Raw genomic sequence first — 24,128 nt, 5'->3', positions numbered from 1 at the left:
CCGAGGAACCTTCGGCTCAAAGACCTGCCTGTGGGAAGAACAGGCGCGCACCCAGAATTTTTTTTGTTGGGAAAGGGGAGTCCTATTAAAGCCACTACGTGTATGTAATATTGAACGGGTATTATTCTGTACCCGATAAATAACTGAAATACTTATATTTTCAGAAAAAAAAAATGACAGAACTAAATTGACTTTATAAGAAAAAGTGCACAGATGAAGCGTAAAATCAAATGTTCACACATCAATCATTTCCCTGTTAAAAAGAAAAGTCCGGACTCGGTGGACCCCACGAGCGGAAACCACATCATACTATGACAATGATGCTGTGGTATTCTTCCCCACAGCGTATCCTCTGATACTTTGCCATACAATCTTAAATATATATATTTAGTTCCGCTCCATTAAACACACAACTTATCGGCTTTCTTCACTTCATTGGGATTGACGACGCTTGACTGGGGAAAAACACGTTATTCCTGATAGGAGTTCACATTTGTCTGGCGTTTCTAAGTCTCTTTAAGTAAATTGTCGTTGCAGATTGGGTTTTTCGGTTCACGTCAGGGAGGGGGGGATATATGCTCCTGGCCTTCTGTAATAACGCCACTGATCACGTTCGGTCGTTATGTACTGCACATACATGATTTGCCGTTTACTACTTGTCTGTTCCCATATCGTAAGTTTATAAAGGTCAATGCACAAAGACACTGGATCCCAGTCCTCCAATTCTTGCAACTCCTTCCGCTGTATCCCTACCACTCCGCTTTTGTCAATCAGGTGTTACTTCCTTCAAAATGTTTGGAATTGCTTCATGTCGCACCTCTTGTTTGTCCGTAATCCGATGTCACATGAAATTTTCCAACGTTTGCAACAGATCATAACTCAGTTATGACGTCGCAATGCAATATGAGTCATACGAACTTCTTTTCTTTGTTTCTGTGTGTAGAATCATCTCCCAAGCTTTGTAATATTGTGTTACACCCTGTATGTACTACTAAATAGAAAGAAAATTTTTTTTAGTAAAACAAATATTATTCCATGCATTGAATTCATAAAAATAAAGCTCATCTTCAGTAAGTTTAAGACAAAATCATCATGCTCTAGCATGCAGAAATATGAAAGAGCCGTCCGAAATATGCATATATAGCCGTGTAAGCTGTAAATTAATTTTTACCAACGTCAGTAACAAAATGTACTTTTTCTTGTAATGCATGAAATCCCATGTTCACTACCTATCGAGTAACTCTTGTTACATAAAAAGAATAATTTAGCTTATAAAAATTGATCTCACGTAATCAGCAGTCGAATGCAAAATACGGAAGTCGTACTTCGACAATCATTTGCACGAAAAAGAGATTTTGTGTCACTTCTTGTAGTTTTCATATCATAAAAATCTTTCTTCTTAGAAGAATCTAGTAGCTCTTCATAGATTACTACCCTATTTTATTTGCTAGTTTACTGCTTAAAGTCCTTTTTCAACTCCAACATTACGTGAAACGTTGACCTACAACTTAACGTGTGATCTCAACAAGCTTACCCAGCGGAAAATGAGCACAGGTCTCCCGATGGTGAAGTAATGTACTTGAAGAAATAATAATAATTCTCGCGCAATTCGAGGCAAGTGATTAGCGTATTCTTTACAATCGGGAGATCCAAATTTGAATCCAGCGGCTGTCCATCCAAATTCTCGTTTTTCCTCAGTTCCACCATGTGAATCCATTAATATAATCAAATTTTTGTGTTAGTGTATTCAATCTACTCCATTTTCAATTGCTACCTGATGATTATTAAAGTATCTACAGTATATCCACTTCTTGGCTCTACAGCCGAATATGGAAACTGTGTATATCCGGAACTACTTTAAAAACAGGAATAAACTACTGTAGTCTTATCATTCGTCAATTCATACCGTTGAGTAATAGTGGGCATAAGGGAAATATTAGTTAACTTTCCTCAACTTTTGTGACGAATTTACACTCAGAGAAGTAAGAATGTTAATACACTTGATGTTGTGAAAACCAGCTGGAAGTGAAGCTTGCCTACAACCCATGAAAGCAAAAACCACCACCGCTCCATTATAGAAGTGCGAAAATCAAGGAAAAACAATGAAGTTATTTTATGATTCGAGCTAGGAATTTTAGATGCTTTTTTCTTTTCTTCAACTTTTAAAGTGCCCAAATTACTTTGTCTTGCAAAAGAACGTGACCCTTGACTGTTTGGTTGCACCTTTGCACTTTTCTGCAATAGAAACACCTTTAAGGCATGCTATTCCTCAAGCAAACAACACAGCGTTGCGTCACCACATTACTTTAGGTTCAGTGCAGTCGTAGAACGAAAGTTACTGAACAAAAATAAAGGCAGGTGGCAAAATGAAACCAATCAATCACGGCAACTTTCAATCCGTATTGAACGTTTTTGCATAGAAATATTTACTTATAGTCTGCATCACCCGAATTAGCGTGTGGCATCAACTAATAAGCTCGTAGTGCGCTGTTACTAAACCTTCAGGGAGGAATCTAATCATTCATACTTGGTTTTGTTCGTTGACAATTATGATTAGATTCTTCCCTGAAGGTTTAGTAACAGCGCACTGCGAGCTTATTGGCTGATGCCACACGCAATTCAGATGACGCGGACTATAATGAACTTTCTCTCTAACGCTGCATGGTTATGGCCTTTAGGCTAAAGAGTATGGATGCCTTATGTAAGGAAATTATAGTGAAATCAAATTTTTACCCTCACACAGGGAATCGAACTCAAGACCATTTCCATTTAAGGCGCACGTACTAGCCACCCGACTACCACAGAGGAGTACCAGATGGGTTGATAGATTTGGACCTACAGATCAATGTGGAATTCCAGCTACACCAGCTCCTTACCCGAAATCAAAGCTAGGAATTCCGAGCCAAATGCGCGTATGTTAAGCCACGAGACTGACTTCTTAATAAATCAGTGAAATTTTAGTCCTTATATATGGTGCAAATTTTGGTACCATTCTATAAATATTTACACTTTAAATTTGACACTTCTTTTAAAAAAATTTTGCACCTAAAATTCCTAGTTCTATTTGAGAAATTGCACATGCACACAACTTCAGACTACAATGAAATTTAGTATAACCTATTTTCATTACTAAATACAATTGTAGACTTCGTACTTTTCGAAATAATGAACTGAGAAATTCTAATGCCAAATATAAAAGTTAATAATTCCTCGAATGCGTATAAACTGAGAAAATTGAGCGTATAGTTTACCATAATTCAGTTACAATATGAAGCAACGAATAATAGTCTGCCTGGTGCTTCCTGAGATTCGGGGAAGAAACAGCGCAACATACTCTATAAGTGATTTAAATACGGAAGTCATCTAATCCAAGCTTTTGAGTACCTACGCCATCTAGTTTTAAAGTCCACTAATTAATCATGTTAAATATTGCAGTGTTCTTTGAAACGAACGCTTATTCTAATGCTTAATCTTGACTTCTTCTAGCCCATATAAATGTAAATCGCTTTACAAAAATTAAATTGTATTTTTCAGTGTATAAGGGCGTCTACTACAATTTCAAAATGAAATTTCGTGACCTTTTCTGGAGCAAACCATAATGTTAGTGCGAATTAGGCCGAATTTTCATGCATGTGGTAGAAGCGTGCTTCGCTTGCGATTTGGTAGCGTCTAAATCCGCCCAGACATTTTTGGTGGTGAATTTTGACGTTTTATAGAACAAAATTTTCCAGTCTATACTTGTATTTGTATAGATTATTAAAAAAATCGTGACACAAAAGCTAAATTTGACATTCATAACAGTTTTGATTTCGTGACTAATAAAACACTCTGTATATACACTTTTAAATCTGAGAACTTTGACAAACTAACAGACGTTTACAAAAAAGTGTAAATAAGAAAAACAATGGTTCCCGTTATACATGTAAATATGGGCTGTTTTACTTTTTACCCGTCCCCGTTTATGCTTCAAGACTAAAAGAGTGTGATAATTATGAAAGTGGTGGAATGAAGTGCAAAAGCCGACAAGAAAAAAGTTCATCCATCACAAACCCACTTGACGCGAGCCAGGATCGACCCAGGGACCCCATCCACTAGAGGGAACACTCCACTACTGAGCAACTGCAACCTTAAGAGACGCATATATTCAATAACCTTAAAATAGATGTGTAAGAATCAAGATACCTACAAATCCTGGCTCGATTTTTTTTTTTTTTTTAATCGGCCGCTTTCTTCCCATATATAATCGACTACAACAAGTTCGGTAAATTTTCCTGACTTTCGAGGCCTGTCGAGACCCTGATGTAGGAAAGTGGTAAAACCCCAGCAACAGTACCTTTGCAAACGAAGTACTAAGAAACACCTCATCAAAGATACGTAAAGAAAATAAAATAAACTGGTCGTGGAATTAGGAATGGTGAAAAGTGGTTCGAGGAAAGAAATATAAAGGTGGAACAGGACAATAAAACGGAAAATTAGTTATGAAAACCGTATATGAACACGTACAGGGTTTTGGAAAATAAAGACAGAATATAGTCAGTCTCGCAAAACGTTGCAAGTCAACACGAAACAGCACTAAAGTGAAAGTTCTATCCAGCCACATGATTCCTAGTCTGACGAATGAAAAGAACATGGTTACTTCGAAAGTTATATTACAAACATACTAATAAAGGATATAATTTAAAATCCGCGAATTAGTACATACCACTTCAAATTGGATAAGAAACTTCAACCATCAGTATTACAAGAACTTTTGTTGTTTTTAATAAATTATATGGTTTATTTGAAGATTTTTTTCTATTTTCGTTGGTACTCCAACAAGTTTGCCTATCACTGCTGTAGTTGGACGAAAAGTGCGAGACGAAGTATGTAAATACTGCGAACCGTTTTCTAACAATTTTAATTGAGAAAAAGTCTATTAGAGACGCAAATGAAGTTAAACCTCAACGAGATTTAAGTTGAGCGTTAAAAAGAAAAACTGGTTTACATAAACCAGATTTCTATTACAAGATTGAAATATTTCTGGAAATTTAGCACTACTTCCCCATTAAAAACATATTTTATGCTTCCAGACAGGTTACTTAGAAATTTAGAGAGAAAAAAATGAAAATCGAAGGAAGAATTTTTTTTCTTCATATTATAATATGGCTTAAATCAATTTCGAAGCCAAGACTTCCTTTTCAGATCCCAAAATTTATGTTACACTAAACAGAACACGAACTGAAGATACTTAAATGGGAGAGAAACCTTTCAGTTATAAAGCCACTATTGCAAATCGGATGGAATCCTCTGAGATCACAGAGAACTTCTTCAATTCTGTAAGAAAGTGCTATTCAACATTTTCTTCTCGCGTACCCCTAGACACAATTCTCCATCCAATTATGTATCCCTGAAGCTGTTTAAAAGAAATTAAATCGAAATTAACTTATTAAACTCAATACACATGTTCTGTTGATTTAAAAGGGGGGCAAATAGACCGCAACAAAAGGACGATCAGTGTGTCAATCAAAAGACTACTTACAGGGGGATAAACTGCACATGGGAAATTTAAAAATTTTCTTCAACTATGATCATTCAATAAATACTGCAAATGTGCTTATTTTAGGATTACGTACCCCAAGAAACATCTTCGCGTACCCCCGGTTGAATAACATTGCTATAAGACATGATAAAAGGATGTGAAAACCGTGATAATGACTGCAATAAACGGTCCGATGAATGATAAAGGTAGATCCTTTGCGGTTATTATAACACGCATCATCCTCTTAACCTACGATATATACAATAATGTTCCTAGTGAGCACTCCAGTGCAACCTTGTTCAAAAATTACTAGTCACACAGCGTATTTTTAAAAAGTTTCCATCATCATATGAAAATAATAAATTAATCTTCGTAAAGATAGGTGGGTGGCTAACCTTAAGACAGCGCAGCAGATTTTGTTAGTGGGACTCGGAATTAGTTTCATACTTCATAAAGAAAAGAAATAAGTTCGGACTACGGCGCTAACCGCATAAATCCTAGTCTGCGACGCTTTCTGTAACCTAGCAAGTAAACTGAGAAAAAACTTTCGGTTAACTACAAATAATATACCTACCTCCTCTATTTTTATAAAGCTTGATCCATTAATTTTTACAAGTGTTTATTTAATTGCCCTACTGTTATTACAACTGAAATAAAGTCAGAAAACACCCACTTCTGACAGAACCTGGCTATATTATACGTGCATATTTTAGTGAGACTTATTTCCACTTATGAAACCTCTCAGCGCTGCCTAAGTTATTAGGTAAAGCTACGAGCACATAAGTTCCGTGGTAATCAGAAAGAGTAATCACTAAGTGATGTGCGATCTAGTATTGAATGATTAGAAACCGTCTGTGCTATGAAATATTATGTGCAGAAAAGTGAGAAAAATAATAAAAGCGGGAAACTATTTGACTTGCCATACAACGAACAGAAATCCAACACTCATTTCCTGGCAGTTAGAAGACGCCATCTTATGAAGCGAGGAAAAGGGTAGGAAGGGAATCGTCCTGAAACAGCAACAAACATCTCTACTGGATTGTTAAGTACTGGTTTCATCGAATGTAACTGAGTAATGATTGTGAATTTCCAAACACTATTTATTTCCCAGATGCTGATAGACATGACAGGCTTCAACGAACACATGAAAAATAATATTAGATATCAAAACTGTAATACATACATGCTCAACTTAAACTAATTTGGAAAAGGTATGGATCCACGTTACCGAAATTCTTTACTCAGTTTTAAATCGTTTGCTTAATGAAGAAAGAAAAAAAAAGTGTGCAATATTATAAAGGGTACGAGCAGAAACGTCTTTCGTGTATACTTAAATACCACTTGACACCTACAAAGCTCAATTTCAAACCGAAGAACTGCTACTTTAAGAGACCTAATCACTGCAAAATTAAAATACAGCTAATTTGGCACTAATTATGTGACATCTTCAAACAGATAAAAGATAATCGAAATGTGAAACAATGCGCTAGACAATATTGTTTTGCAAGAGGTACCGTTGTCATGAGTCACCCAGTAGCTTTCTGTTTGCAGTCATTTACAAACGCGAAAATAAATGCTGATTTTCTAAACGGTTGGAAATCGAAAGCAGATAATTGAGTCGTGATAACGGTACCTCATGTAGAATAATATTGTCTAGCGAGCTCTTGTTCCACTTTTTGATTATCCTTTATCTATTTGAAGATACAACATAATTACTATAAAATTAGCAGTATTTTAATTTTGCCGTGATGGGGTCTCTTAGTATTCTTTCAATATCAACGGCATTACTTCATATTCAGTTATAAATTTACAAAAAACAATATAGTTAACGGCTGTTACGTTTATTAATTACTATAATTTATATATACAAACATTATTTCAATTCCAGTACACCAAACTGTCAGAATTACTGCGAACGGGAGTACCAAATTTAGAAAAAATGAAGTTGAGGCAGAAGTAAAACACCACCGAGCATATCACGTTCAGATAGGTACATAACTTAGTCCGTCGTATATTTTAAGCACACATCCACGAGTTAATGAAGCGCTACTTAGTTCTGTGTATCTAAACTTTGGAAAATATTTACAAAAGAATGAAAGAAAAACTTCAACGACGATAGTACTGGAATAAATTTTCTATTTATCTTTACTGCCAACATCCCAGTAACATGGGCTGTGAAACGTGGGCCTAGAATTTACATGTGGATCCAAATCACGAGACATGAACCCTACTCAAATGTAACGACTGACTACTTGACAAATACCAAACACAAATTTATAAAAAGTAAACAACCTTATACCTATAATGTATAACTAAACATTTGGATCATATTTAATAAAGGAAGTGTAAGTCATACCTAAAACTGATCGAAGAATAAGAACGCAGCGACTGCTGACTTTGCTTCTATACCTGAACCTGCAAAAACCAATACGAAATATGTAAAAATAATAATTTACAGATTACATTCCAGAGAACAGTACATGTCATGGCAATGTTTTAAACCACTGCAGAAACCAATATCACATACACAGAGCGAACATCATTTGACATTGTGGAACCACCAGGTTAAGGGTTGCTAACTCAACACAAATTCATTATTTTTCAAATAATACTACGCTAGGTTATTAGAGGGTGTTGCAAAATAAGGACGCTGCAGTCCATCACAAATTTTGATTGGCTTTACAGCAGTAATAACGCAAGTGAAACGGACGGGGCTATGCACATTCCAACCACTTGAATGTATACTATGATGATATGGCGAATTCCGAATGAATCTTTTTAAAATTCCCTTTGGTCATTTTGTACGAAATTCCATGAAAACCATTCCGATGTTAGGACAATAATCAGCAGCATCCTTTCCAGCACCGAGGCTATAAGAACCTACAATGCAAAGTGGAAACCAATCCACCGTAATGCGCTTAAAACTTTTAACGCTTTCCCGCCGTCAATGAATCCAGGACCATGTGTATCAAAGGCACACGCGCTAGCCACTAAACTAGCGGGAAGGCTACACACGCCAAGCTAAGTAATTACTTCCCTTCCGACGTACAACTGAAGATAATGAACACTGTCATGTTCCGAACACACACGAATTTTATACAGGGTGTATCAAAAGGTCCCATTTAAAGTTGATGCAAATAAGTGACGTGAGGGTTTAGATTTCTGGGCTTTCAGCATCTAAGGCCATTTAGCCCTTCACGTGTGAGGGATGACGTCCCTCGGCGAGCACACAATCCAGGGAAATTGAAGGAAGCGGCCTGGGATCTATAAGTTAGGTACCACCCCGGCATTTGCCTGGTGTGAATGAGGAAAACCCCATTCAGGGTGGCTGACCTGAAAAAGCTTTTTACACTTTTTCGACTGAGTGCCCCCACTGGGAATCGAACCCGGGACGCAAATAAGTGATTTTCAATCTAAAATGATAGAATATTACTAACAGCATCCTCTGCTTGGGCTCTACACTGGTAAACGCGTCCTACGTTAAATGAAAAAGCAACATTGCCAGTTATTAGGCTCTTCCCTTGGGTATTCACTATATGAACAATACAGCATTGTTGGGAAATTGATTCAGTGTTTTACGTTCCTCACACAACAATGTGCACGTTCTCCGTGACATTTTTGCATGCCCTGACGTTCTGTTCGGAGCAGCCTGCTGAACTGTAAATGTTCCTTTTACATTTAGCACGGGGCACCTTACCAGTATAGAACCCAAATGGCTGGTAGTTTCGAAAACTCGACAACTTTAGAACCAAACCTTAACTGCAACAAGTCTTTCAGTCTTCGTAACTTTATTCGCAACAGTCGCCCTATGCTGCTGGACTTCCGACAAACTCGGTGTATCCCACATTTTATCAACTGATTCTTTCAAAACCAGTTTCCATACTTTTGTGAGCACTTAGATTATATTACACAATCATATTTTGGGGAAGGTTGTAGAACACTGGTCCCCCACATAGGTTGGTTCCTTTCTCTACCAAGTTAGAACCTTGCCATGTTTTACGTAGAATCCTCAATTCCCATCTACCCCACGTTACACCTCAATCTCCAAACTTTGTGGCCAATTACCTAATGTGCTCGGTCCCTATTAGAGAGTTTCGTGCAGATACATATCTGGGATAGAAACTAGTACTGATTCAGATTACACTTTAAACAATATATACTTTCTTTTCGCCTCAGTACTGAAAATAAATGTTAATTCCAATCAGTTCGAAGCTCTCACGTGAACCGAATTCATGTCGAATATAGAGCTAGGGATAAACTCTTCCAAGCAGACACGACCTGTCTGAGGTACACGACTAGCACAACGATTTATGGTCAGAAAGCGTTCAACTCCGGAATAATGCACATGCTAAAATTCCAAGTTACGATCTTAAATAGGTCCGCATCTCAAAATCTCAGCCCCAAATACGTTTTCTTAGCTCTAACAAAACACACACAATATTTTAACCACTATTATAAAAAATAACATCCTGACATTTAAACCAAATGTACCAGTACCATAAGATCAAGCTATAAAACTCAAATCTTGAAACTGACCCTGTAAGAACAAATTAACTTGTGTATCAGCCTATACGACGAATAATGGTTGCGTGCAGTTTGATTCTAATTTAGCCATCCTTTTCAACACCGAGGCTATACGAGACGTGGACTTACAGTCCGAACCAATGGACAATGCTGTCCCACCGGAAATCGAGCTCAGAATCCCAAGCACCAAGGGCGCGCGCCCTAAACAAGGAATATTTTCAGAAATAACACATTATTGTATTGGTAATTTTGATATAATAGAAGAGGATGATGATTAAAAAATAAAAACTGCGTCGCAACGCTTCGATCGATTCATATAGTTGAACCTCCAAGACATCAAATTGCCTAAGATAAGGGTACCGCAAGCGCCGTAAGTTAGATTTTTTTCTGGGTGGGTGGGTAAAGCACTAATACTCGTATTTGGGTCCCCTTGAAAGATAGAAAGAGGGTGCCTAATTCTTAGGCACCCTCTTTCTGTCTTTCTCTTATTCTTTATAAGCTCTCGGAGCCTGTGGGCCACCCGCACGGCGAGGTATGTGGGGCCGTTCTACACACGACATTTATTAAAGGGACAACATTGACAAATCTCCAAGTCATACGAATGAATATTATTTCTAGGGCCCCTAATAGTAGACATTTTTTTTTTACTGAAATGGGCCCACAATTCATTTTTGTTTTATTTACCTTTTGTGTGCTGTTTTGTATAAGTAATGCAGTGAACCTATTTGATGCTTCATTTTATGTTCATATCGTATATAGAGTAAGAAAATTTTGTCTTAAGATGGCTTCTCCCTCAAACTACGGCCCTGGATACCGCTAACCACTATTTCACTCGTTAATTACATATAATTTAATGTAATCTCCTAAATGTCAGTTTATTCACCACATGGCGATGAGGGATATTCTTGAAAAGGATCTGATTTGACTTGATTTTGAGTTTAGCGTCCCGTCCAGCAGCGAGACCATGTGAGGCGTGAATCTACACTGTCATGTCTGAACCGAATTACATAAAACTCCAGTCGGAAATCGAGCCCGGGTCTCCCACGCCAACTGCTTAGGCACGAGGGAACTACGTGGAGAGGAATCTCTCTCTCTCTCTCTCCAGGATTTCGCAGTAAGGGTATATGCGTCTTGTGATTCTACTTTAGGACCATGTAGAATTAAAAATTGATATCAAAAGCAGGCCATGCCACTGACAAGTTTGGCGTCCCTTTCAGCACTGAAGCTTCATATGTAACGTAGGTCTAGTTTCAGACTGACCCGAAACAACCTCTATGCGTTTAAATTTCAAAGAATTAAACACGGATCCCACGCAAAGGTGCGCTCGCTGATTAGACTAACGCGGAGGGCTAAAAAAATTGAGTGAATTAGAGACACGAGGCTTTGTTGCTTTACAGTCCTGAACCTCGCCCGGCTATCCTATCCTGGATACGGGCGACCTTAAGAGCTTTGTTTTGCAACCTCCGAACTCGGCAGTTAAGTCATCCAGGTCGGAGTCGTCTCCATTTCGACAAAGCAAATAAAGGAAGATACTTTTCCATAGAGATTACAAGCCGACTTCCTCTCCCATTATTGTTAAAGTTTAGTGTAAATCGGTCTCACATGTTACATAGCTAAAGCTTCACCTACAGCCCATAAAAGATTACAGACGACCGGACAACTAGTTCTATTTGGTGATCAGTTATCAAAATCTGATTATTAACGCCATGACACTTCGCTCTCTCGAAGTTTCTTGTACTTTTTAAATCCAAATACCTTCTCCATATCCCATGCTCCCCGCATTCTGCTCGTCAACTCGTGTAAATGTGTGCTCCACCGAGAATGAATCCCGGGACTATATGCGTTCAATCGTATACGTGACAGTAATCAACTAAAGTAAACCGATCACAATTCATTACCATTCAGGGCTGTCAACCGTACCATAATTATGGTACACATACCATAATTTCAGGTCCTGTACCATGTACCATAGTACTTTCATTATGGTACGCAAAAGTACCATAATCCAGGAGACGCGACGGTCTTTTTGCTTCACTTAAATATTGGAAAATCGGAAGAATATTGAATGTTTGTATTTTTTTCCACATAGAATATAAAGTTATAAATATGACACTGGTTTCACTTTCTTTGTATTCTCTGTCTCCACCTTCTGAAGTACGGTACCATAAACATATACTATCCCGGAATAGCTTTATTGCCCTGTTTACCAAAAGGACAACTTTGCTCCACTTTAGAACGCAGTGACTGGGGTGGTTTTCTTTTCGGAAAACAGTTATTGGCAGATGAGGATTCTGTCTGTCCTTTAATACTTGCCTCTGCGCCGTATCGGAAACTGAGAAGGAAAAAAAATGCAATTGCAAGGGTACCACTGTATTGTATTTGATTTTTAAAAAAATAACTTTTCTCATTTATTACAGACCTCAATAGTGATACGGAGGAGTTTTTAGGAAACTCCTTTAGTATGTAATTTTTGTAGTGCAGATTTATCGATGTAAATATAGATTTATTTATACACACGAGTTCTGACCATTACTGGCATCTAAAGCCTTAAGCCCATCGTGTATTAGAGATAACGAATCTCGGCGATCACACTATTCGGGTATGGGGAAGGAAAAAGCGATCTGAGACCTATATGTTAGGTGCCATAGCGTCATTCGTGAGTTTGAATTACGAGAAACCAGGAAAAAAACAATTGTTACGCATCTTTACGACCGAGTGTCCCAACCAGAAATCAAACGCGGGCTGCTCGCACCAAAGGCGAAGACTTTAGCAATTACGGTACGCGGGGCCACGTAGTGCATGGAGCCATTCCATTTTGTGCGTGTCAGGGGCGGATACAGGACGGACTTCTGGGGGGAGGTGGGTTGTAATGCTGCTACTTAGAGCTACTTTTAAGAGCGCCAAACTCTGGGATGGGTTTTATTTTTATATAAAATAAGAAAGTTTGCTCTTCTGGGGGGCGATGGCCCCCTGGATCCGCCCCTGGTGCGTGTTAATGTTATCCATTTTTTTAAAGTATAGTACGTGCTTGTTTTATTGGAGTTTCATTCCTTACAACACAGAGACATGTAATGTTGAATCTGAGCAAGGTTTGGGTCTGTCTCTAAAAGGTGCAGTGAAAGAGCTGTCTCGTCTAGAAAAAAATGCTGTTTTTACTGGAAGAGTTTTGTCCATCTCGTAAATCATCACGAAAATTCTATCTTCCCTTGTCTCGTGGGCAAAACTAGGTGCATAAATTTAATCGGGCCCGAAACCACATGGAATCCCATCTGAAATCAGACTGAGGTTTCAAGCATCTAAGGTAGTAACAGAGATCCTCTGCATATATATCACCGAACGAGCGTAGGTAACTGATAAGCGGGGCTTTGCAATTGGGAGATCCTGGGTTCAAATCTCGAAGCCGACTATTTTGACTGAGGTTTCCCATGGTTTCCTCACTCTCACCATGTGAATGCTGGACTGGTACCTTTAAATAGGGCTATATAGGCCCTGGCTGACTTGCTTCCAAATTTTCCTTCCCTAGTTATTGATAGGATTTGAGTGTAAAATATCCCTTCAGTTGCTGCCTCTGAAAACTTGGTTATAAATAAATATTAAGTGGAAAAGCAATCCTAAATGAGAGAGGTTAGTTTGCTCAAAACGACTGTTATTCTGTGCATGAGAAAAGAATTTGACGTCCTGAAATGCATTACAAATAAAGTTGTACAACTTTTAAATTTTATGAGGAGTTAACGTTTCTGTGAAGCCACAAAAATTCTGTGAGCATTTTAGCGTTTTCTTTTTAGGTTTCTCATAATGTAGCATGATAAAACTGATAGTCTTGTATGTAATGAATCTAGTGCTCCTTCCGTACAAGACGGTGTAACACTATATATGAAACAATAGCCACTAATTTTCTTCCTTGCATTTGACCTTGAATAAAGTGATTTGAACTATATCTCGAATTCTGTCAATGAGTATTTTAGTTATCCTAATTTTACTGCACAATGTAGTCTAGCACATCATAAGCTTGAGACAATTTATTTCGTTCAGATGTTATTGTACCAATACGCAAGAGAAACGACGTTCATGCTATTGTCACATACTGCTATTATTATTACTATTAATAATAATAATAATAATAATAATAATAGAACTCGAAACAAGTAGCTCTCCAATTTACAAATAAACAAATGGGGGGTATAAAATTAATTACTGTATATCACGCTTGATTTTTGGAGCGTACCATAATACCCTAGAAAATACCATAATTTTGACCATCATGCACAATAATTACCAACTACTTAGTTGGCAGCCCTGTTACCATTGCACTTCCCCGTCCCTCCACTTAATTTTGACGAACACCCTCTCATCTACAGTTCATAGTAAACGGGAAAAGTTGACATTGAAAATTGTTAAGAGGCCTCATCACTGCGAAATTAAAATACAGCTAATTTTACAGTAATTATGTGATAACTTCAAATAGATAAAAGATAATCGAAAAGTGGAACAAGACCTCCCTAGATAGTGTTATTTTGCGTGAGATACCATTATCACGCCTCATTTACCTGCTTTTGATTTCCAGCCATTTAGAAAACAGGGATTTATTTTCGCGTTTCTAAATAAGAGCAAACGAAAAGCTACTAGGTGACTCGTGACAACGGTACCTCATGCAAAATAACATCGTCTACGGAGGTCTTGATGCACTTTTCGATTGTCTTTTATCTATTTGAAGATATCACATAATTAGTGTAAAATTAGCGGTATTTTAATTTCGCAGTGATAGACTCTTAAGAGCCTGTTAACGTTACCTCTATTCGTACTAAGGAAGTTCCTGTTTGATTGGTTTACTCTTACAGCATCGACATAGGGGGACAATTTATATTAATACGTTCTACCATTACAGTACCCGATGAAATTTTGGGGTAATATTAAGTTTCTTCCCCAAGTCACTTACTGATAATTCTGGCTCACTTCGCAGTGATTAGGGTTCGTTATTTGTAACTGTGATAAGTATACACACTGAGGATGCATGGCATAAAACCCTAACCAACTTGCGTTTGGTGGTAACTGAAAAGAATGAACACCATCCAACCGAATCAAGGAAGGAGCGGAGCAACTGAAATACTTAACAGCAACGTCCGTACGGAGTGGGCGCGTCAGTGACGGTTGGTATACGCATAAGCGAGGTCGGTTTACAACGCTCCCTGCAAATCACAATACCGGCTACGGAGTTGTTGATGGATTTCGGGGAGATACTAAATGCCATCCAAAGTATCAACAGGGGAACATTCTTTGAGACACTGATCACATTTCCATTCTACATGTTAAAACTAAAATTTATAACATTTATTACTCAGTGTTGCACACTACCGACGCTTCAGTATCACGCTCAAATTTTCGTCGCATGTATAGCAGTTATAATGTGAGACGGACGGCATAATGCATATCCAAAGCACTTAAAATGAAATCTTTCATTTTTACGTCCCACGATTATGCCAGTTAGGCTAAAGGTGACGGTGATGAGTAATGAATGAAATGGTGAAATGAAGAAAGTGGGAGGAAACGGGAGAACCCCGAGAAAACCCACTCACACCACAAGGTTCATTTGGCGGGGGCTGGGATCGAACCCGGGATCACAAGCACCAGAGGTGAATGCTCTACCACAGAGCCACTGCGACCCCCCAAAGTACTTTAGCGTCTAATATATATTATATGACCAAGGCTTGAAAAATCTGCTCGCTAGTGGCGCGTACTTTTTTTATACTTGGTAAGTAAAGTTGTTTAAAAACTGACTATAAAACGGTCTGGCTAGTACTTACAAGCAAGATCTTTCTCAAACCCTGGAGATCACGTGACGACCACTATATATTTGGGGAAAATACTAAATGCCACCCCTATCTATTTTGAAAAGCTTTACCTCGAAAAACTGCTCACATAAATACTTAACCGAACTGCTCAGAATGCGGTTAAAAGCAACGTGATATCTCAAATAATTCTGGATAAAGCGGGTAAACATTGGTAAAGTTTGCAACACCGCTTAAAATTATACAGGTAGGATTCCTAAAACTAGTTGCAATCATACCTCCCTAAATGTATTATGATGTTCTAAAACCAAATTAAACCACTTCAGTTTTAAAATGTTCCCAAACATGCCATTTTAAGCAAAATATCAAATTTTAGTCTCTATCACATTTCTCGAATGCTTTGAGATACGGCATCATGATGGTCCATCGAAACCTATCTCCATGGCTAAATGTAATACTTATCTAAATACTTTTTCAAAATAATTTCTTCGATGTTTATGATCCTTCAGCGTTCTTAGTTTGCAACACTGTATAACAAGTGTGGTATTTTTAGTTTTAAGTATAGATTTAAAATAACACAACGCAGCGTCTTTCCAAGAAAAAAAAAAAACATATATTGCGTTGGCACATTATTAACCTGGTGGTGTCGCAAAGTGACATGCAATGTGCCACCCCCTCGGCATTTGCGTGGTATGAAATTCTAGTTCTCAATCCAATGTGGCAGGGTTCTAGAATACTGGTCCCCATTCCCAGACTTGTAATAAAGAATACAATCAACCTAGCTACTAACCCGCCTTACTCGCTTGGTGAACTGAGTATTAAACTTCAATAAAAAAAAGGAAGCAACTTGGATACCAACCCATCCTCACCTACGTGTGCGGACTGGCATTCTAGAACCTTCCCGCTTAACGTTAAGAGCATATCAAAAATAATGAACCACGCTTATGTTCTGAAAGAACTGGTTTATTAAAATACCTAAGTTTTAAGAAGGTTGAGAATGAGAAGAGCAATGAATGAAATTAAGCAAGTGGAATGAAACAGAAGAACCCCGAGTCAAACCATGCGCATGGTGTTTGTCCACCACAAAGCTAACTTGGCGAGAGCTGGGAACGAATTAAGGACCCCATGCATCAGAGCTGAACGCTCTACCACCGAGTCTCCGCGGTTCCCAACTGATTGAGATTATAAGAGGTCCAGACTAGGGTTGCCAAAACTGGAAAATAAAATTACCCGGACCCGCTGTAAATTCCGTATGATACAGACCTTAAGTGTCGCTATATGTGTCCCACAATTACGACAAACTACACAATTGACTAATGTTCAATACAATTTTTCACAAGACTAATTGTTATCGAATTTCTGATGTTCAATAAATGATGAAAAAAAAAAAAAAAAAAAAAAAAAAAAGCTACCAGATTAAAAAATATCGCTTAAGGTATAATACAACTGAAATTGTATTTCTAAAGGCATTGTTAAAGAATTTCGATGCTTCTTTTACCCCGGATTACAGGTTTCAAAATGCCGGTCATCGGTCTTCAGCACAAAATAACAGCAATATTTCTGGCCAGGCTGGTGAAATACCGGCTATTTCGCAACCGTAATCCAGACACAACGCCCTTCACTACAAACTTACATGGCGAGATCGTGCCACGTATCCCTCACACAAGAGGTAAGCGCTCTACCCAGCGTTGTTGAGTTGAGTTGATTTTAGCTTAGCGTCCCTTTCAGCAGCGAGGCTATATGAGACGTGGACCTACTGATTAACGTGGAATCCGAACCACATGAGCTCCCGCCGGGAATCAAACCCGGGTCTCCCACGCCAAAGGCGCGTACGCTAACCGCTTAGCCACGGAGGAGCTCTCTACCCAGCGTTGTCAGTGTACGATATTTATCAAAACATACAATAATTTTAGGATTAGATAGAATATAGGTTTTTCACTAGTACTATCATTGTGCATAAGGAAGGGCGATATTACGAGAAATCCGATAATTTCTTCCGATATTCGAAAATTTTTAATTACTGTGACGATAAACTTGTTTCTGTAGTCTGGCAACGCTGGCTCTACCACTGAGCTACTCTCCGTAATATGAACAAGTACCTTCACCTGGAATCACAGCAATACTTGTCTAATACTGAAATCAGTCCTTCCTCCCTGAACTTCTTAGTAACAGGCAAACACGATAACCCATTGAGCTGTAAAAGTTTCTCCGATGAGCCTAATACTCAAGTCATAACCGTCTTGTACTGTACTACACGGCAGATTTTCTTTCACGAAGTAGACGAAATCCGTAAATCTAGCGGTTATTCGTTAAACACAGAGCCACATATGCAAGCGTTTAATCTTAAAAGTGTCACTATCTCCAAAGTTTAGTTTTCCACAAAAACATACTCCTCCAAAACAAGAACTGTCTCGCCATTTCCAGTTTCATCTTAACACTGCAGCAGAATTATTCATAATTCAGCTAAGTTATTCTTCATAGTAGATCTTCATCCTACTGCTAAAATTATTAATCGTCCCTCCATCATGAGCACGCCACGGTGTTAAAGACCCAGTACCCACAACCAATGTACTCTCCCTACATTCAGTTGCATATAAAATTTCAACACGATCAATAAATTATACCAACACACACGCATATACAAAATTCCACACTGGGACCATTGTGAGAACATATATCTTCATTGCTGCTATACATTTAAGTACAGCATATCTTCCAAAATTGTTATACAAAACAGTATAAAAATTATTTTTCATTAACTCCGTACTTTCATTATTAAGAATTGCACCGCAAAAATATTACGCTGCACTTCAGCGATTTTTTATTTTGTAAATAACTTCCCGGAACTTAGAAAAGAGTCAAGCAAATTAATTCCAAATCATTTTTGCTGAAGGTATTTCATATTACTCGAGCGCCAAAAGTCTAAAAATAGACGAAATATATCCGTATCCATAGTTTATATAGGAAAGTGCGAAATTCTGCCAATATGGAAGCTGATTCTCATAGTTCCCATCATGTCCGCCGAGCAAGAAATAAATTACACATCTTCCCTACCATATTTGAAAGTACCACAATTTATTTTTGTAAAAAGAAAAATATTTCTGAAAATTATTCGTAATCAAAGAACTGAAATTCCGCGCCCGCCATTTTCAAATCTGTTCGATCTCCAACGAAAATAAATGAATGAATAGCTCATCAATTTTTTGCTATTTATAGAACGCGTCAAAAGGTACAAGACCTACCCAGAATTCGTAGGAAAAAAATATCAAATATCACACGAATCATTGCAACCCCTATACTTAACGTTAAAGCTTTAATAAAATTAAATTTCTAACACGTCTGAAGGTGGGAAAATGCACGAAGGAACCGGCTCCTGCTTGTAGTCTGCTTGCCGCTTTAGAAGACTTCGATCCACAGACGCCATGGCTTCGCTGTGTGGAGGATAGGTCCGCCAAAAATAAACTAATTTTCATTTTTCACTCGCGATACCCCAAACACACATAAAACATATATATACCAAAATTTGCTACAAAAAATATACTTCATGCCAATATATTTATATTACACAATAAAAAATAATTAACAAAGGAAATACAATATAAACACACAGAAAATCTACCCCACTTACCTCGCCTCACGAAGTTGCCTGCTTGAGTAGTTCCAGCGCGTGGCCGTAGATGGCGTCTGGGTTCGCGCCAAAATTTCTATCATCTACGTTTCAAATTTGAAATTATTAAATCTATTTTCTAAAATGAGGAAAAAGTACTAAATGTGTAGCTAAAATTTAGAGAAACATTAAGAGGGTTTTGAAAGTAAATGAAAAAATCTGTAGGAGATATAATAGATCATAGAAATATTTAAATATAACGGCTGCGCAAGATTGGAGGGGAAAAACGAGAAAGAGAGAAAAAAAAGCGAATGCACTAAACTACACATCGAATAAATACAGTTGTGCGCAGTTGCCCGTTCAACATTATACGACTGCACACAATTTCTGAAGTTTATTATCGATGCTACGTATCTATAAAGGAATCCAATCATATATCTATGCAGAAACAAAATATAGTAAGGCTATATAGAAAATAAATTTAATAAATTCAATGTGTTTAGAATTTCTAAAATTATAGATTTGGCAACATGTATCTAATAGTCTCTACATGTGGTTGTGAATATGTGGATGTTCAAGGGATAAGGGGGGTGGCTTCTATATGTTGAAAGTTAGCTTGGCCACTTCAGCGTCAACGTGTGTTAGCTAACGCGAATCTAGCAACCGGATTTTAACAAAAGGAGCACACAGACAAATCCGAAAGAAAAAATCAATGTTTTAATATTAATTTTTAAAAAGTTTTAACGAAACGTGATGCTTGGAAACCAACTTTTTTTAAAAAAATATTCATACAGTTTTTCAATATAGGTTATTGTAAAAATTTATTTCTCCCAAATATTTTGTTACAATTTTTCGATGGGGAATGCAGAGGAAGCAGGTTACGAATTGAACTAGAATTGATTGATTTAATTGCGGGATGTTTCAATCAATAAAATATATTGATAACAAGTGTATTCCCTGTTCACTTCATTTCCTTCTAAAGAAGCTATGTATGTATGTGTAGATTATCTCTGGCAACGAAAAACCAAATACTATGAAATAGCAAGAACTTAAAATTAATCAGGCATTGAAATGTTAGTAGGCCTACTCATTAGGCTGAGGGAAATTAATAATATGCAACTAAACTGATGGAATACATGGCTGGATAACAATGTGAGGGAAGGGGATAGAAAGCAGTGGCGGTTTTCACATAGGGCGAACCTGGCAACCGCCCGGTGCTCTGCGCTTCAGAGTAATGCTTTTAACTTCTTTAAACATTTATAGACAACGGATTACGCGTCAACCAATGAAATCCTGAAGCTTAGAAAATCCCAGATGCAGAATACGAATACATACAGCCCTTGGCGTGGGAAACCCGGGTTCGGTTCTCTGTGGGACCTTGTGTAGTTCGGATCTCACGTTAAGCTGTGGGTCCACGTCTCATATAACTTCACTGCTGAAAGATACTCTAAACTGAAAATTCAATTTAATCCTTCTACGAACACATGTATCATGAATAAAAAATGGTCCCATTATTCCTTCCATCTCGTCCTTCAATTCATCCTATAGAAAGGGGGCGCGGTGGCTCAGTGGCAGAGCGTTCACCTCTGGTGCTTGGTGTGCCGGGTTCGATCCCAGCCTCCGCCAAGTGAACTTCGTGGTGGACAAACACCGTGCTCGTGGGTTTTCTCGGGGTTCTCCCGTTTCCTCCCACTTTCTTCATTCCACCATTTCACTCATAATCACCGTCTCCTTTAGCCTAACCGGCATAACCGTGGGGCGTAAAACTCAAAGATTTCATTTCATTTTTTCATCCTATAGTAATTCTGTATATCAGTACCCATGCTCAATGACGTCATCAGTAGACACTTTTTAACTATAAGGAAGCTTCAAAGTTTAGGCAGAACAATCAGTTGAGGGAGGATTCGGTATGAAATTGAAAAGAAACTGTTAGCAACCGAGTGGGAGAATAGTCATATCTAAATAATTGCTATAGTACTGAGCAAAGCCTTTGCACAGTGCACACACTTCCGTGTGTTTATTGATTATTATTATTGGCAAAATCTTGATGTAGGGGCGCCGGAACCGGGGGGGCAAGGGGGGCAGTTGCCCCTCCTGAAATTTTCAAAGGGAGCAAGATACCCTTTTTGCCCCCTCATTTTCAGACTGTAGAAACATCACACAACACTGATTATATTAACTAAATTTTGCTTTTTATAGTAGGGATGGTATCGAGACGAGACGAGACGAGACTTTGTACAGTCTCGGTCTCGTCTCGGTTGATAAATAGCGGTCTCGGTCTCGGTCTCGTCTCGAGTCAAAAATCGCCGTCTCGGTCTCGGTCTCGTCTCGGTCAATAGATGCTTGTCTCGATCTCGGTCTCGGTCTCGAGGACCAAATCTCGGTCTCGTCTCGAAAGTCTCGAAATAAATAGTGTGAAATTAAAATTGTGAAAGTATTATTATCGTACAGTCTGTCGTTTCCGCTTCTTATTTTTTGCTTTCATTCTTGACTATTATGGTATGCTGTACCTCTTCATAGCTAATTTGCTAGCGCTAATGCTTTCCATGCGTGTGTTCCAGGTTCAACCATCTGTGGCCAGTGGCGGCGGTTGGACGTTAAAAGTGTGTGTGTGGGGGGGGGCAAGACATGATCTGAATATTTGATATCAATGTTAGTTTTCCTGGTTACTTGTAACACTTTGTTTGACGAAAGGTTGTATAACTAATAGGATACTATCTTTTTCAGTTAGAATACCGTATATCGTATTTCATATTTTATTAAGTAAATTGAAAAGAGAAACGCAAGTAGACACTAGCCCTTTGTACTCTTAAACAACGAAGGTGTAAGAAGAGATTTGATTCCTTGCTCATGAATATCTGTGTGGAAAATTGTGTGATCAGATCAGGCACGTAGCCAGGATTTCGTGAAAGGGGGGGTCCGTGACATGAAATACTGTGGTCATCACAAAAGGGGTTCGATCACTCTAAACTATTTTACTGGAACATATATTGGTTCCTTTAGCCAGGATTTCGTAACGAAGGGGGGGAGAATGACATGAAATTCTGAAGGCCCAGGAGCTCAATCAATCTAAACTACTTTGCTATCAACATACATTGGTTTGTTAGGACAATAAAATGGGGATATGTTGGCAAGTATTTTAATAACAAACTATGAAGAAATTTCGAGCAAAATAATAAAGAAAAAAAAGTATTGAAAAAGATTTTGCAATATTTACGTCCTTCTCCTGTTTATTCAAATATAACAATTTTTCTTTCGTTATGACCTCAATTATTATAAAAAGTACATACTGAATAATGTCTTGTAAACTATCTTCTAATATAAATAAAATAAAGAGTTTGTTTGTGTGTTTGACTGTCTCTGTGCGGCCTGGGGACCAGACGAGTGGACCAAGAGTTACCAACTTTTGGTCAGGGGTGCCTTGACCCAGGCCCCAGATCAAGACGAAGCGGTTTTTTTAAATTTTGAAACAGTGGGGTCTCAGGGGGGCGTTTACCGGAACCGGCTTGGGAACCAGACAAATTGACCGAGAGTTACCAAATTTTAGTCACGAATACCTTGGTCCAGGCTCGAGACCAGAGTTAAACGTTTTTGTCGAAATTCGAATCAGGGGGGTCTCAGAGGGGCGTTTACCGGGACATGTAAAAGTAGTAGAAAATGACCGATATTTATTTATTTATTTATTTAACAATCACCAGATACAGCTCAGAGGTCATTTTTACATTGAATATCCAACATTAACAATGGAAAGGATTTGGAAAGGTATCGGCCAGGGCCTGTTTAGTAGGTGCCATCCCGGCATTTGCCTAGTAGGACTGAGGGAAACCCTGGAAAACCTCAGTCAGGATGGTAGGCAGCGGGATTCGAAGCCACGACCTCCCAGATGCGAAGCCAACGCTCTACCACTTGAGCTATTAGTGTCGAATTCATATTTTCACGGTCGCTGAAATCAATGGTGAAACTCCAGTCGCATTAACTTCCAAATTCACGCTATTCGGCTCCGGGCCGGGGGTCACCGAAGGGGGGGGGGGGTGAGATACCAAGACATATAAAAGTAATCCAAAATGACCGATATTAGTGTCAAATCCATAGTTTTCGCGGTCGCTGAAATCAATGGTAACACTTCCGTTAGCGATGACTTGCAAGTATGCGGGGCGGGAGTCAGCGGGGGGTGGATACCGAGACGTAAAAAATAGCCCAAAATGACCGATATTAGTATCAAATCCATAGTTTTCGAGGTCGCTGAGATCAATGGTGATACTCCCACAGGCGTTGACTTCCAAATACAGCCCCTGTGCGAAGCATGTGCATATTCAACTAGTTTTACTACAATATATGCGTTCCTTTCTCTCTTGAATCAAATGCTAACAGAACTTTCTTTCAACATATTTTTTTGTTTTTATTATTCCGTCAACTACTGTCGGTTCCAAATGATAGGTTAAAGGAGCAACAGAAAATTGTCCTTGAAGTAACATGTTTGATACTGCAAGGAAGGATGCGATGACGAAAAGTTATGATTAAAAATGTCCACACTGTTACACAACGGCACTTATGCTTTCGAAAGCTTGAAATCTCCCTGACTAGTAGCAGGAATTCTGAGAATTCCATAACTTTTCTTGAAATTTCAAATTCCCTGACTCTTCCAGAATACCTCGCTTACCTCGCCACCATATTGCAAGTAATACAAATCTCC

General features: G+C 38.3%; 1 protein-coding gene across 1 annotated transcript in view; it reads right to left on the bottom strand.

Annotated features, from left to right (window-relative positions):
• D1 (D1 chromosomal protein) overlaps positions 1 to 19,604 on the bottom strand; it is a gene marked incomplete in the record, with an annotated part of 32,617 nt that extends 13,013 nt beyond the window's left edge. Inside the window, 2 exon segments of the mRNA XM_081765846.1 lie at positions 7,875 to 7,933; positions 19,457 to 19,604.
• Positions 19,605 to 24,128: the final 4,524 nt, after the last annotated feature.

The sequence above is a fragment of the Thermobia domestica genome, chromosome 7 (assembly GCF_964235325.1).
Source record: "Thermobia domestica chromosome 7, izTheDome1.hap1.1, whole genome shotgun sequence".
Classification (NCBI taxonomy): Eukaryota; Metazoa; Arthropoda; class Insecta; order Zygentoma; family Lepismatidae; genus Thermobia; species Thermobia domestica.
The sequence above is the reverse complement of the archived record's forward strand: the minus strand, read 5'-3'. Positions and strand labels throughout refer to the sequence as shown.